This window comes from Brachypodium distachyon, chromosome 3, assembly GCF_000005505.3.
Source record: "Brachypodium distachyon strain Bd21 chromosome 3, Brachypodium_distachyon_v3.0, whole genome shotgun sequence".
In the NCBI taxonomy this organism is placed as follows: Eukaryota; Viridiplantae; Streptophyta; class Magnoliopsida; order Poales; family Poaceae; genus Brachypodium; species Brachypodium distachyon.
In genome coordinates, this window is record NC_016133.3 from 47,434,126 (window position 1) to 47,444,669 (window position 10,544).

At 41.6% G+C, this 10,544-nt stretch overlaps 1 long non-coding RNA gene across 1 annotated transcript; it reads left to right on the plus strand.

The window, feature by feature from the left end:
• Window positions 1-3,855: 3,855 nt before the first annotated feature.
• Window positions 3,856-6,609, plus strand: LOC106866323. Its single transcript, XR_001406704.2, has 2 exons — window positions 3,856-4,875; window positions 6,079-6,609. It is a non-coding gene; the product is annotated as an uncharacterized LOC106866323 (long non-coding RNA).
• Window positions 6,610-10,544: the final 3,935 nt, after the last annotated feature.

Consider the following 10,544-nt stretch of genomic DNA (forward strand, 5'->3'; position numbering starts at 1 on the left):
TGTTACTAATTCTCCTACCTTCGATGAAAGCTTGCTGCATGGAGTGTATATAATCAGGAAGGTGGCTTTTGAGACGGTTGGCAAGAGTTTTGGCAATAATTTTGTAGATTACATTACAAAGACTAATAGGTCTAAAATCTCGTGGCGTATTAGACACCATTTTCTTAGGAATAAGAGCAATGTGGGTGTCATTAATTCTAGGGGGAAGAGAGCCAATGGAATAGAAGTTTCTAACCGTGGTTGTAACGTCATCAGCAATCCAATCCCAAGCTGCAAGATCAAATGCAACATTGAATCCATCTGGACCAGGGGAAGCATTCCTTTTCATCTGCTTTAACACCTGAAAGATTTCTTCTCTATCCGGAACTGAGTAAGTGAAATCATGTGAGGGGTTAATTGAACTATGCAGGTTGAGATTAGGTTTAGGAATTACATTGTTAGAAGTAAATAAGTTGCGAAAATAATCAATAAAAGCTTTAGCTATTAACTCTGGATCATGGTGAACCATACCTGCAGCGTCCTGGATAGATATGACCGAGTGATGGAAAAAAGTTGTATTCCTATCTCCTTGCACCGTCCAATGCTTCTTTGCTCTTTGCCTGTATTGTTATGTGATTTTTGTCATTATTTCTTCATATTGCTTGGCTAGTTCAGCTTCTTGAGAGTGGATTTGGGTTTGCGGAGGCTGTTTTTGGATCTGAGCTATCTGATCTTCGATTTCTTCAAGTTGTTGGCTCAAAGCACCTGCAAGGTTAGTAGTTCCAAAAGCAAAGTCCTTGTTAGCCGTTTGAGCCCAACAGGATTTAGCCGTGTTCTGAAAGTCATTCTCCATGAGTCACCAATTTTTAAATTTAAAATTCAGTTTCGGCCTTTTAAAAGCAGACTCCGTATCAAATAAACAGGGTCAGACATGAAGCGCTTGTTAGTCCAAGTATAGGCTTGACCATTGTAACCCATATCAAATAAACCGGAACGCTTGACAATAAGATTAAAAGCACGCATACGAGCTCGGTTAATGCACTGATTACTTTTATCCACGGGACTCATAATATCGTTGAAGTCACCCATACGGAGGACGGGAGTACCTTGGTTATCATACACAAATTCTTCCACCAAGTCCCATAATCTTGCAGTTAAACGATGGTTAGGATCACCATACATGCAAACTAAAGCGAAAGACAACCTAGAAGTCCTACTATAAACCAAAGCTGTTATGAGATGATTGGAGGTATGCTTAACATTCACATCAACTTCATCAGTCCATAAAAGCCACATACCGTTAGATCGGCCCGACGAAGGAACAACTAAACTATCGGAAATACCAAAATGATTATTAAGATGTGAGGGAGAGAATTTACAGGATTTGGTATCATCCATATGATATTACTCTGCGTTACTAGGGGCTTCATTTATTGACTTATAAAAAACATTATGCCTTGAAAAAACGTTATGTTACCGGTATCATATTATGATACCACTGCCATCTCTTTTTTTTATTTAATGAGGTGCCACATCATCTAAATGCCAACGTGGTTCTGCATGATACTATCTTTGTTACTGACACTATGACCAGCCTCATCTCCAGTGGCGTCTCCTAAGCACAAGTAATCAGCTTTTCGACACTGCGGTTCAGAGCAAGTCCAACTGCTCTCCTAAAATTTCTCCCCTATATGTCAAAATGAGGGACTCCCCTAAAAATATTCTAGTCTGAAAATTGCCCAACTCCAGCAGTTCCCTAAAAGATCTCTAAGAATTTTCTATAACTACCATTTGAAACCCAACCGTTACTTCTTCAACGGCTTGTTTTTGAACAGCTGGATTTCTAACGGTTACTTTTCTGATCTATATATACATGATCATCTCTCACAATCTGGGAAGTACCAATCTCGAGCTCGATTCAGGCTTGATCCGAACCAAAAAGCCAGAGAAACGAGGATGGGGACGTACCTGTCGACGCGCATGGTGGCGGGAGGGAGCGAGCGGTTGCTCCCTGGCATGGATAAGGGAGGCCTCCACCACCCTGATCTATAGGGGAGAAGGTGGTGGATCGGGGACGCCGATTTTTCAGGGAGGGGATAGGGGAACTGGTTGAGAGCGTTTTTTGCCTTTTCTTCCCTAAAAATGCTATTGGGGAGGTGATAAGAGAACTGCTGGACTTGCTCTTAGAACTCGGATCATGCATGGTAGGCAGTACGGCCGTTTGCAAGAGCTAACATATTGTATTTGTACGTGATATTAAAGCAATTCATCCAAAAGTTATTGGGATATGAGCATCATTGAACGTTAGGAAGACAAAATTTATCAATCCTAGTAATACCTAGAAAAGTAGGGTAACCAATCCCACAACACACAAAGGTATAGAAGTATATTGAGTCAAATGATGTTTTGAACACAAGAAAACATTTTATTTGTAAGCAATTTTATATTGTCGGGCAATGGATCAAATGGTTGTAAACATACTGATTGAAGTTTGTACGTCATATTAGCTTAATATCATAAATTAAAGTTCTGATCACTTGCCAGCCACAAAGTTAAAGTTCGCATCCAAATTGGTCCAACGGTTGTTTACACTGATTGGTTGTCTGTATGTTTGTAGTAGTAGGTAGAATTTTCTATGGTTGTATATCATAATAGTACAAGATTATTGTCTTAATGAATATTCTGTTGATACTTGAATTAAAGCTCAAATTGCGACCTATTCGCTCTTCTAACTTTGCATGTTTGGTTCGCTACCTCATGAGTCGCTCCTCGCTTGCGTATGATATAAAATTAGTAGCAGGAGTTAACATTATGGAATCATGTGTAGTCCATATCTTAGCAATAATATGTTGACAAGTAGATTTAGAGTTTTCAAATATCTTTAATAATTCATCCTTACAAATTTATAGATTATGATAAATGGAGTTGCACTTGGTACTTCCTAAAATTCTCATGGTTTACGAAGAACCTGATCTTTTCGACTTATTGATCTGAAGCCCTTAATTGAGTTTTTTATTTTGGCTTTCAGAACCGATTTTTCCGGAAAAGCTACCCTTTTCCAACTTCCTAGAAAATCAGTCACCCACAGGCTTCCAAACAAATTTAGAATAAAAATATAAAATAATTTAGAAGCATAACCAAGTTTCGGGTCGACTTCTCTAGAAAGCTTTAGAGGAGTGTAGTTTAGTGGCAAAGCCGTGGCTGTGCCACCTACGGCATCTACCCCCACCGCAGGAACCACACATTTCGGAGAGAGAGAGTATTAGAGAAAGATGATTAACAAAAATGTAGTACTTGTGGCAGACTTATTAATGCTTTTGTGTCAGATTTTTCTTTCCCTTTTAGACTTGACCACTACCAATTTTTCGTATTTTCTTTGCTTCTCTTTCTCCTCTCTTCTTTTGTTGCTCAAATTTTGAAAGACGAAATAATTTACTCATGGGACATATTTTAGTGAGTCATGGTACATATACAACAAATGACGGTACATTGATCGTTTCTTAATGTACCCATCGGTACTAACGAGAGTACATGACAGTACTCAAATCACAGAATGAACATCTACCAAAAGAAGACGAGTACCTCTTCAATACTTAGTTGTACGTGATGGTACTCAAATCAAAGTACATCAACTTATAATTGTACATCATGTACCGGGAAATAAAAACACAAACATTCATCAAATCATAGTATCTCGTCATGTACGATTCATCAAAATTTAGTACCTCATGTGTAAATAGTGTGTACAGCAACTCATAATTGTACATCATGGACCAGAAAAATATCACAGCTCAAACATTCATCAAAAATTAGTACCTCGTCATGTATCCATGGTACATGATGGTACTCAAAAATTATATCACAAATATGATAAATACCTTATCAATTTGTGATGCGAGTACATCGATCCACAACAAAAATACATAGAAAAAAAGAAATAGGCAGCAAACTACGAACTTTTCAGCTAGCTAGCAGGCAAATGCAAGTACCAAATACTCATCCCATGTACCAAATAGACGTGAACAAGAAAAATGCAAGTACCAGCTAGGTACATCATGTACTCATCACATGTACTCATCCCAAATAGTAGCACATACATCAAATTCACACCAGAAATCCCAAAAGGGACGAGGAGGACGCGTGGCCTGGCGAGGGAGAGCACGAAGTGGTGGCCGAGCACCGGGAGTAGCAGCGGTCGCGGCGTCCCGACACGCGGAGCAGCAGCTCGCAGCATGGGGAGCAGAAGCTCGCGGACCAGCACCTCGCGGCACATAGAGCAGCATTACGCGGAGCAGCAGCTCGGCAGGAGCCCGTCCCGTGCCGGATGGGGACGGGATGGAGGAGGAGGAGGCGGGGCCGCAAGCGCCGCAGCAACGGAGTCGGTCTTCCCTGCCATGGCACTTGGGCTCTTGCTGGACGAAGAAAGAAGAAGGGGAGAAAAGAGAATAGAGAACAGAGAGAGACGAGAGAGGAACGGGAGAGGAAGAACGTGGGTGCCAAGGATTAGCCAAAAGTACATAGAGATTAAGAAGTGAAAGTGAACACGTGGATGTAGATAGGTGGGTTGGTACCGGGAGGTTTGGCGTTTAGTGGAGTACCTGTGCCTAAGCAAAAGTGGAGTAAGAAAAACCAGAGAAAAATGAGTATTTTAGATCTTGAGAGAGGATTTTTTTTCTTTGCCTCTCTTGATGATGGACAGCTCCGGCGCGGCGGCTGCTGCTACGGCGGCGGGACGGACGCGCGCGCGGTGGTGCTACTGCCGTTGCTTCCGGCGGTGGGGCCGCTGCTTCTGCTGCTGCTACTGCTGCAACTCCTTCCCCACCCAGGACGACCTCCGACGCGACGCGACGCCGCCGCCTGGCCCCCGCCTCTCCCTGTAGCTAGGGTGGTCTCCAGGTTCCACTCCCATCCCAGGCACCCAGGCTCTGCTCCTTCTCCCCGCTAATCACTCGTGTGACTCACGTGCCTCGTCGATTCGGGCGTGCGCCTTCTAGTTGGTGTGGTGTAGTCAGCATGATTAGGTTGTTAGTTTGTTATTCCGCTTCCGCGTGCCTGTCGCGTGATCATGGCGGGAGATTTTGCTTCGGTTTGCTCCAGATCGTCGTAGCTAGCAGCGTGGTGTGTCGTCGGGCGTTGCGTGATGTCCACGGGCGGCCGGAGGATCGCGTGATCGCGTCCAGGCTAGCTGCTCCTCTGCTCTGCCGGGATGGACCAGTTTGTTAGTTCATTAGGTGCACTCTGCAGGTGATCACTATGTTAATCTGTGCACGACCTTCTCATGCTTGATTAGTTGATCTTTGTAATAGGGAAGATATGCAGTTGATTGTGTATTGCTGTTGCGTCGGGCTTGTTTCGGCACCAGTGTGTAAACTAACTGAATTCAGTAATCAGTAGTGAACTGGGTCGGCATTCCAGTGTGAATTGCGCAGACTAACAGGTGATCTTGTGATTTGAGTATGGCCGCGTGTGGGGGGTTCTAGTTCTTGTATTCCAAATCTTGCTCTGTTTGTATGACAAAGAAATGAATGGATATTAATTGGGTGTTTTCTGTTGCCTATAAAACCACTCTGTGCCATTCCAGATTTGTCGCTGATTACTATTTGAACTAGTACTCTGCCATGATGCACTCTGTGGTTGAGCAACAAGTGTAAATTCAAAAGATTGTATTAATTTGATCAAGAGGAAGTCATTGATGATTGCTCTTGGCTGATGGTACAGATAGAATAATCTATGTGTCATTAGTTGTGATTATACTTTATTTGAGTGTGCATGATTTACCTTCTTAACTGTTATTAGCGCTGTAAATTCAGTTCATTGATAATAACACGAAGTTATCTGTTGCTTCTACTAGTATCATGAATTTAATTGTTTCTGCTACTGGTGACATAACCTATATGTTCTTGACAAAAGGCACTGGGCGCTGATACGGTAAAAAAAGCATTTCATTGGGCAGATACGGTAAAAAAAAACATTGGGCGCTAATTTTACATGTTTTAGATAGTTCTAAGCAACAATCCATTTTCTTAGCTTAATGTCCTGCTTTCCGTGTTGGGTTTCCACAAATGTTTGGTTTGACCTTCATTTTGTTCATTTAATCAGGTTCACTTTTCGTTTACACATATGCGAACCATGAGGAGAACTGTATCAGGTTTTGTTGCTATAGTTCACAAAGAAGTGCAAAAGACGTGAAACTTCATTAGTTGTTTGGCTGGTTGCTAGACAAATATATACTCCCTCGGTCCCTCAAAAAAGTGACGTGGATTTGTATTCCGGACGGAGGAGTACTTATGTTGCAGCTAGACTAGTAGGCTGTTTGGATTGGAAGTAATCTAGTTTAGTTAGAAGTCCATGACTAAAATTTTACTACCATGTGCAATAACAGGGACCAATTGTGCTTATATCTATATCAGTTTGCTAAACCAGAGGTGAATGCTTCTTGGAACATACATTGAGTACTTTAAGGCATATGCTTGAACTGTATATAAGGTAATTTCATGTGCCCCTTTACCGTACAATGCTTGAATTACCTGTATATAAGGTAATTTTATGTATATAAGTACATATTGATCATCCTTGTACAATCATACTGCTCCTCTCAGTGTGCAACGGCTGTTTAGCCTGCTATAAATTCATCTGGGTTTTGCTGGAGATCGACATTTTAATTTGACTTGTCATTAATTGAGCAATGCTCATTCTGTTTTCATTTTGTTGCAATTGGCATAATTGCATCCCTGTAAATGCCATTTTCAGATCTATCCTGGCATATAGTCATGTACTTCCTCCGTTCCATAAAGATTGGGGCGGCTTTTTTTTTTTTGAAACGGAGGCTAAAGCTTTGCCTCATCATATCTTCTATATCTAAGTAGAAATCTCCCACTACCTATTTTTCTCAACATGCAAGCATGTCACATCAAACCATGCCACCTTATCAAGTCATGCATGACTTTCTTTTTTTCAAGCCATGCATGTATTCATTTACAATTTTTGCATTTAATTATCAATTCAAGCATCTCACCTCATCAATTAATTCAAGTACTCACTTCATCCTGAAATAATTGACGTGGATTTGTATATTTTCAAGCCATGCATGTATTCATTTACAATTAATGCATTTAGTTATCAATTCAAACATATGTCACCTCATCGCTCCATCCTGAAATAAGCCTCTATTTCAGGACGAAGGGAGTATTAATTTTTTGGGAAAAATTTATCTCTCTTTATACATAATTTTGTCACGAAAACCATGCCACCTCATCAAAATCATGCATGACATTTTTTCAAGCCATGCATGTATTCATTTATATTTTTTCATTAATCTATCAATTCCAACCGTGACATCAATTTAATCATATCTTCCTTTTTTTAAAAATTGTTCCCTTTATATACATCATTTTGTCACGTACTCGTTCTGATCCTAAATTCTTGACTCAAATTGTTTTTGACCAAAAACAGGAGGAGAGGCTACTACTGCTGTATATATTATATATAAATAATATTTACATATTTACAAATGTACAAATAGGGGCATTCTCCTATTTTATTCAGAAAAGATCTATCAAACTAGTAAGAGAAGGAGAAAGGGATTGAGGCACCCTACAGCCTAGTAGAGATAAATCTGATTTGAACTTTACTAACCAACCCTGGAAATTGGCTCTCTCTCCCTCGAAAATGAGTTTATTTCTAATTTTCCAGATATTCAAAGCAGCTAACGAAAACACCTCAAAAAAGAGAGGGTCATTAAATCTTCTTTTGATCTCAGGAAGAGCTTCAATGCAGGTAGAATTTCTTGGCCAGTTTATATCAATGTGTCTCCAACACCTTTGACTGAATGGACACTCCAAGAAGAGGTGATTCAAGGTTTCTTCACATCCAGTGTTGCAAAGCACACAATTCAAACTTGAATCAATATTAAAGTGTCTCCTGGAGAGCATATTTCTGGTGTTCAATCTGTCACTAAGAAGAAGCCAAGCAAAAACCTTCACCTTTAGAGTATTTTTAGATTTCCAAATCCACTTAAAAGGGGCAGGTGTGATGATCCTGGAGTAACAAAGCTTATAGAATTTGCTTGATGAAAAGGTAGTACCCCAAGATGGCAGCCAAAGATCATTTCTGAGAACTGAAATATCAGCATCAATTATTAACTCATCCAGGACATGCATTTGCTCAAGAGCTTCTGGAGAAATTGGAGTTAAAAATCCTGCAGCAACTGAGCCAAGGTTGCAATATTTCTTAAAAAGCGTCTAGATACATGTAATATTTCGATAACAATTTAGGATCGGAGGGAGTACTTCTTAAATTTAATTGTTTTAAATGTAAAACAAGAACACTTTATATTTTTTTCCATTAGGTTTAGTTAATTTTAAACATATATTTATGCATTTGTATTAATACACGGTTCCGCGGCAACGCGCGGGTCATCATCTAGTTGATTAAGAAAGAGTGTTACAAGAGAATAACAAAACAAAATCTAGCCAAACCGGCACATGAACGAACTACTCTCGCGGTAAGAAAGATCTCAAATCAATGGCACCCGCAACCCCCCAAGTAGAGGCCTCCCTTTTAATTTTACTTGCGACGACCATGGGCATAGAGAAGATCTTCCAGAACACCCTCGCGTTTCTTTCATTCCAAATCTCCCAAGAAACAAGCATCACCAAAGTGGCCATGCCTTCTCGTCGATTCCCTTGAATGTTGATAACGGAACACCACCAATCCTTGATCGAATTAAAGCTTGACCAATGTAACAAATCAATATGAACGAGACCCAACCAATCTCTGATCATTCGCCAAACATTCAACGAGTAACGACATTTGAAGAACAAATGAGCCGCAGATTCCTGCTCCCTCTTGCAAAGCTGACAAAGGTTGCAGTTAGGCCATCCTCGCCGCTGCAGCCGGTCAGCTGTCCAAACCCGATTCTGAATAATGAGCCACGCAAAAAGTTTGCACTTTGGTGGCGCCCAATTCTTCCAAACAGCAGCCTTCATAATTGAACCGGCGGTTCCTTCAAAGTGAGCTCTATATGCCGAGGCCGCCGAATAAACCCCAGAGGCACAGAGACTCCAAGTGATGTCATCCGGAACAGGTGCACGGCCTGCAATCTTCCCCACAGATCAAGAATTTGATGAGATGCTGCACTGTGAGACCCTCAGAAATATTGATGTTGCTAATCCAGAGATTATGGCCCAAAGCTTTTTTGACACATGAATTCTTCAGCTTTGAAATTGCAAAGATGGAAGGAGTTGGGCTTGCGCCCTCCAATCCAAAGGGAGTGCCAACCTTTATGGAATGGAAGAAGTAGCTAATCTCTCTTCAGATTTGTACATAAGAAGTGTATCATTTGTCATATTTCTGTACTGAACTGCAAAATATGGGGACGGAGAGAGTAGTATTTTTTATGAACAAAAATGAGAAACAAGAAACGAAAAGGTTGCTTCTTGTCATGACTTGGCAAGCAAAGCAAAGCACCGGTTTAAGCAGGCAACACCATGGCGCGCGAACAGACGCAGAGCTGTCTATCTGTTGTTGCACGGAGACGGGGAGAAAGCGAAACGAGGAAGGAACTGCATGCGGGGGCATTGGATAGCTGCTGCTGCTTCCACCCTTTTCCTATTTCGTTGCCTAGCCTGTCTCATGTGTCCCTACCTCCCAAGTTGTTCACTTACACAGACAGACACGCCTTCTTTCATTTTTCCCAACTAGTACTGCTATTGCCCATCACACGCCTCTGTTCAGTCATTCTCGCACCACCTCTGACCTCCCTCAACCACTGCTCTGGCTACTTCTTTTATGCTTAAACTGCACCTTCTGCTGCAGTTCTGATACTTGGCTGTGTAGAGTCTAGACTGAGCTCCCTGAAAGCTGAAACTCTGAAACAGACCAGCACCTCAGCTCCATCCCTTCATGTTTGCTCTGCAAGCAGCATCAAGCCCAGAGCATGCATCTGAGCCAAAGCAACTGCTCGCTCAACTTTGACATGGTCAATACAGCACGAAAAGCCTTTAGCAACTTTTTTCCTTTGTCCACTTTCTGGCCGGTGCAAGTACTGTTTTTGCCGGAGTCAACTTTGTACGTCATGGAGGAGTGGATGTGGAGGGGAAGATCTTTCCATGCCAGAGAGATCTCCCTCCTGGCCGGGGTCAACAAGCGGATATGGATTCCATCCGGACAAAAAAAAGCTTCAACCTGCAGCAAATACTTTCAGTTCCGATTCTGTCGTACAGGAATGGGGGAGATCGGATCAGGTCCCTATCCGTCCTACTTTGTCCCTCCATCCATTCGTCCGTCCACTAGCACTTGTATGATCCATTCATTCCTCCCCTGTTCCGCCGGAAGGGCGTCCTAGAATCAAACTGTTCCGAGCTTTTTAGCCAGATCTCTCTTCGAAAAGTTCACACCACATCTTTTTTTCCTGTTATTAGTAGCTTTTCTGTTGCTCTGAAAAGAGGCTAGTGGTAATTGACTTGTTGCCCAACATCTTGGTTCCTGGGGAAAAGGAAAGGAATGTACAGCCGGTCAATCTTTGTACAGGAGGCCTAGAGGAATTATCTTTCGGCTAGACAAGA